The following is a 5,975-nucleotide window of genomic DNA, read 5'->3' as shown; positions in this document are numbered from 1 at the left end:
TGAAAAATCTTATCAGAAATATATTGAGTTTTGGTTTTGGTTCATTTGAAATTTTGAAAAATATTTGGAGCCAGTTTGTGTAACAAACTTTTTTTTTTTTTTCACCCTAGTATCATGCTATTTCTGTGTCTGTGGTTACAAATTTCTGGATCTGAAAAATGTTCAATTTACGTCATAAAATAGCGCTGGCCTTATTTCTAAATATAATTAGAACAAGGCTACTTTTTCCACTAGTGCTTCCACACCTATCTTTTAAAAGTTAGATTTCATAGATTTTGCCAACCTAGTCTGCTCACGGTTTGCTACCATTTTGGAATCTGTCAGTCAGAAATGAACTCAGACATTATTGAGAAATCTGTGTCATTCCTTTCCCATTATCAACTGTTTTTTCTCTGCTGACATTTGTTCTGAGTAGCTCAGACCCACACTAGCCAGGCAGTCACTTTGTGCTAAATGCTACTTGACCTTCAAGAATCCGTAGATCCAGCCAGGATTGGGTCAGACTTGATCCTCTCCAGTTTTAGGTACCTGGCCAGCGTCTCTGGACGGAATTAGGCTTTGATACTCCTAAAGGTCTGTAGATGATTTCATGAAATGGTATGCTATTCTTTCACTTGTCCACAGTCTGTCTCTACAGTAAAAATAATGGAAATTGTGTGTTAGTGCTGCTTTCTTTTGGAACGTCTTATCTGATGCAGTTCTGACTTTCTCTCTCTCTCTCTCTCTCTCTCTCTCTCTCTCTCTCTCCCTCCCTCCCTCCGTCTCCCTTTCTTCTCTCTTTTCCTCCCTCCCTCTCTCTCTTTTCTCTTTCTTCTTTCTCCCTTCCTTCTTCCTTTCCTCCCTCTCCAACCCCACCCTCCCGCCTTCTTCTCCTTTTCATACTCTTCTTGTTGGTATTTCTCTGAAGGCCTTTCTAGCAGGGCAGATGGGAGAGAAGGTTGAGGGGGCACCAGCCTCTCTGCTGGGATGGACCAATAATACTGACTGAAGAAGCTTCATGGAGTCTACACTTTTGCAGTATTAGGACACTGGCCACAGATTGCAGTTTACCATAGACCTTCTTAGATTGTGTCATTATGGCAGGCCTTATGTGCTTTTGTGGTATTGGCACCATTGGATACACAGGAAAAAATTCTGTAAGACAAACCTATTGCTACCTCTACAGAAACATGGTAAAATACCAGGTTGTGAAACAATTCCTCAAAGAACAGTAATTTGGGAATAGTCGTGTAGTGGGTTAAATGAAGGTTTTCGCAGCTTTGAAGCCTCTTACACAGATGCAATAAGCAAATCTTACCCCAAAAACAGTGGGGTGTCTTATAGTGCCCTCCATACTTTTCCATAGCGCCAAAGTGTGGTCATATGACTCCTAGATCTTATATATCAGCAGAGGTGTAGGTGCAATGCAGATAAATAAAATAGGATGTTATGACGAGAAGTGACTGAGGCATGTGAGGAGGTCAGGAAGATATGTTATTTCGGTTGAGAACTGAAAGAAAAAGTGCCAAATGGGGGAAAATCACAAGGGTCAGGGGGTAAAAGATAGGCCCAGGAAGCTGCTAAGGTCAGTGAGCTATGAGGACGGTGTTAGAAGACAGTCCGAAAGATGGGAAGAAGACAGACCTTGTATGGCTTTATAAGCCAGAGTAAAAGTTTAATTGTAGGTGTAATGGGAGCCATGGAGGATTTAAGCAGAAGAATGATATGGTATGACTTACTTAAAAAAAAATAAGAAAAAAGACTACCTTGCTGTGTAGAAAACGGAATGGGAGAGGGACCAGAGTCTAAGGTGAGAGATGATGGTGGCTCAGACTATGGTAGCAATAGGGAGATGGAAAGAAGTAGTTGATTTGGGATATGTTTGGGGCTAGCTTGACAGAACATGTTGATGAATATGATATGTGAAGTGAGAGGATGAGGAAACAGTGATAACTCTCAGATTTTTAGATGTGAGGGAAAGTACCGATGGGCCATTTCCTGATATGGTGATCACTAAGAGTGCAGTGGGTTTAGATAGCAAGCTCAGAAGTTCTGCTTTGGCCTTGGAGAGTTTGAACTATCTGTTTGACTTTCCCATGGAGATGTTGGGTAGGCAGTTGGGTAACCAAGACTGGATCCTCACAGAGAGGCCAGGGCTGGAGACTTAAGTGACATCAACAGTTGGAAGATGTTCTTTAGAGTGGTGGGATTGGATGGGATCACCTAAGGGAAGTAAGCTGTCAGAAAGAAGGCCCAGAACAGAGTCTTCATACTCCCCTACTTTTATAGTTTAAGTACAGAGAGGATCTAGTAAATGAGACAGAAAAGTAGTCAGTAAGGTGGGAGGAAAACAAAGACAGTATGATTTCCCAGAAGCCAAAGGATGATAGCATTTCAAGAATTAGAAAAAGGTGGCTCTAATCAATGTGGGGGTCCTTTTACAATGAGAAAGAAACCATGAGAAATTGCAAAGTAAGGAGATAAAGATGCCACAAATATCACAATATCACAAAATGTTGGAAAAACAATTTATTAATATAAGCACATGACATACTTTTATAATTCATGTTATGGGGATAGGTGATTAATCTTGGATTGTTTCTTCATTACAGTAATTTTATAATATTTTCTATGGAGATTAGAAAAGCAATTAGTTGCTTATTTATCATGGTTGGTCAAAATTTTATTTTTAGTATTGATAATTTTAGAAAAGTTCTTTTAGGATTATAGCCTGTTATTGATAATGTCATGTAAATTTTTAGGATTATTGCCAAATTGTGGGAAACTTTCTATCAAATTTCTTTTATATATGAGATTTATGGCTTCAGGAGATTTCAAGTTTTCATGCACATGGACTAATAAATAATGTTTGAATTGAAGACACTCATAAACCAGTTCATTACTGATGTTTTTGTGTCATCATCCAGGAAGACCTTTTTACCCAGGGCAACTAGAAATAACTGAACTATGCAAGAAAGTTAGTGTGGCCACAGAGATATATCCCACTGAACCCAAATTGAATATACTTCCAAGTCAATTTCTGTCTTTATAGAACCCAAAAGATGTGCATCAGAGGCCACCAACACAAGAGCAAGTGTGATGGAGAGGAAGTTGAAGTGAAAGATAGAGCAGTGTTAAATGTTGAGGTTAAAATATCTTATTTTTAAAAGTTAAATGCATCATGGGAGCATTGTTAGAGTCCCTCCTTGAGCCTTAGAAGTGGCCTGTGCAAATAAGGGGCCTGGACCTTAAACTTCTTTAGCTTCTTCTGGGGGGAGAGAGTAGTAAGGTGAAGTACATACAGGACAGGCAGAAGACCAAATGAGATAGAAATGGAGAGATACCCTTGGATTTATACTAAAAATTTAACTATCTAGGATGAAAAAATAGGTCTAAATCTTTGAGTAAATAGCAATATGATGTTTTGGGCAAATAACACACTTGTGAAATCTGCAGGCTAACAGAGGTAAGATTTGGGTTACATGGGGTGGAAATACAAAATTCAGTTGACATTTGCTTCGTTAGGGTCAGACGTTTTGGCTTTTAGGGTCATTTGTGCTCTTTATGGTTTTATCTTCTATAAAATGTGTAAATGAAAAAGGTGTAAATAATGAAGATAAAGACAAGTGTGGAGCCATCAAAGACATCTCTCAACTAAATTTAGGTCCTTTTTGTCTCACATCTCAAAATCTGAGTTGTTTTTGAACACAGGAAAAACCTAGGTTAATTTCACATCTGCATTTTGTTAAATTTTATTTTCAAATGTGGTGTCAGGGAGAATGGTCCTGACTCAAATTTTGCAGTAATTGAATATAAACTTTATACTTTTGCTCACAATTGACTGAAGTTCTGTTCTTAAAGTCAAATAAATTTGGGTTGAGATCATATTATTTGTCTAAATAATCATCAACATTCACTGCACGAAAAGAGGTCAAAATGGAAATTGGAAGGTAGGACTTGGAGAGAAAAGGGATTGATTAGAAATAATGGGCTCCTCCCATGGTCTTGATGGCAGCTTCTTTCATTGCTCCTTTTGCTTGTTCGTGTTGGTATTTATTTAGTAAATTTTGGCTGAAGCTAGAGGCCTTGTATGATCTACAGTCTGTTCTTCTACTTAGACCAATTCCAGGAACAGTCGCCTGTGATAGGAATGGAGTTGTGAGTGAAGAATATGAGAGAAATGAAAAGAACCACGGCTCTGCCATTTAGAATTGCTTTAGTCCCCTCTGAAATTTCTTTATTTTCTTTACTGTATTGTCTGATTCAAGAACAGGCTGTTTGACCCATGAAAAATCATTTTGTTGTTTCTTTTCTTTCCATTTAAAAATATCAATTTTAGCTTTTTTTATTTGAATTGGCAGGTTTGTTAAGGTAGATGAGGAGGGAAGTTATGGGCAAGTTTCCTATATGCTTGAGTTAGCTCAACTAGAGAAGGGATTCAAGAAATCTTAGATTAGCTAGTTCAACCTTCTAGTGAAAGACTTTCTTCTCAGATAAGGTAGATGGTGAGTTGGCCTTTATTTTAATAATCTCATATTGCCCTTTCATGAGTCGGCCCTGTACATATTGTAGGAGAGCTATAGTTTGTAAGGCCTCAAATTAAATTAATCAGGGATCTTTTCTTTCACATGATCCTTCACATACTTGGAGATTTCATTATAGCCTTCTCCTTTTAGGTTAAATAGCCTTAGTTTATTTGTTTTACATGAGAGATGGTGTTTGGATTGTAACATTCTGATCACCTTTCTTTTGGTCCCCCTTTCTTCCTGGAAGAGCCTTGACTTTGTTCACTGTTCTACCCTCCCAGCTGATTTTGGGGGATGACCTTCCCTCCACAGCTCTAGGGGAAAATCATGATTAGAATGAGCCAGTCATTGTTGTCTGTTTCCTTTTGTTGGGGATTGGTTTAGACATGGTCATGTGACTCAATCTTGGTTTTGGGACCTGAGAGGAAGTCAACCAGGGCACCTTTGAAAAGACTTTTTTTTATCCCAAAGAAAAGGGTGCATTGGGGAAATGCCTATTCCCTCCCTCCCTCCTTTCTTCTTCCCCTCCCCCTTTCTTTCATATCTTCCCTTTTTGGGATGTGGAATTGTCAGTAGTTGACACCTAGAACTGCTGCAGTTACATTGGAGAAACATCATGGGAGTCTAGGGATACAGGTAGAAAAACTAAAAGTCCTTGGATCCTTGAAGTCAAGTTGAACCACTCCTTCCACATAATTTCTTATATATGAGATGACTGATCCTTTCCTGTTTCATTTCTTATAGTTTTTTCTTCTGTTCCTTGCTGTGCTGAGCATCCTGGTAGACACCCAATCTCTTGGGTGTTTTAAACTTATTATTTTAAGTTACCTGCAACTTTTGCCAATCAATGATACCCTTACCATGTTTTTTTTAATATCTTCTCCATGGAATTTTTATATTTAACCAAAATCTTTCTGTAGTGATTCATAAACATGGGCAAAGGCACATAACATGAGTGATATGAAAACCACATTTTCCCCTAAAATTTTATCCTGGAGTTAAGGTGGCAGCACTTGGCAGTATTTTTCAACAGTGGGTTTAACTGTGGTAAACACTGGATGGTTTGGATCTATGATTTCTTAAAGGAAACACCATGGGCCATGTACATTACATTTATTTGGCTAGTCTTTTTTACAACAATGACTTGCTGATAAAAGTAACATTTTGCCATTTTTTTTCTTGTTGGCTTTGTTTTCCTGTTCAACCTTTCAAAATAAATGCATGAAAAAAATCCTTCGCTTTTGTAGAACTGCTTTCCCCCTAGTACTGAAATGATTGAGGACCGTGTATTTAACTAAGACTTTGAAGCAGGTTGAGAAACTTTGCCACAGATTATTAAATCATCTGGTGGCTGCACTAGTTGGCTGAAATAAAGTATATTGTGTGTGTGTGTGTGTGTGTGTGTGTTTTTGTTTGTGTTTGTGTGTTTGTGTGTGTGTGTGTGTGTGTGTGTGTGTGTGTGTGTGTTTT

The sequence above is a fragment of the Myotis brandtii genome, unplaced genomic scaffold, assembly GCF_000412655.1.
Source record: "Myotis brandtii unplaced genomic scaffold, ASM41265v1 scaffold681, whole genome shotgun sequence".
NCBI lineage: Eukaryota > Metazoa > Chordata > Mammalia > Chiroptera > Vespertilionidae > Myotis > Myotis brandtii.
The sequence above is the reverse complement of the archived record's forward strand: the minus strand, read 5'-3'. Positions refer to the sequence as shown.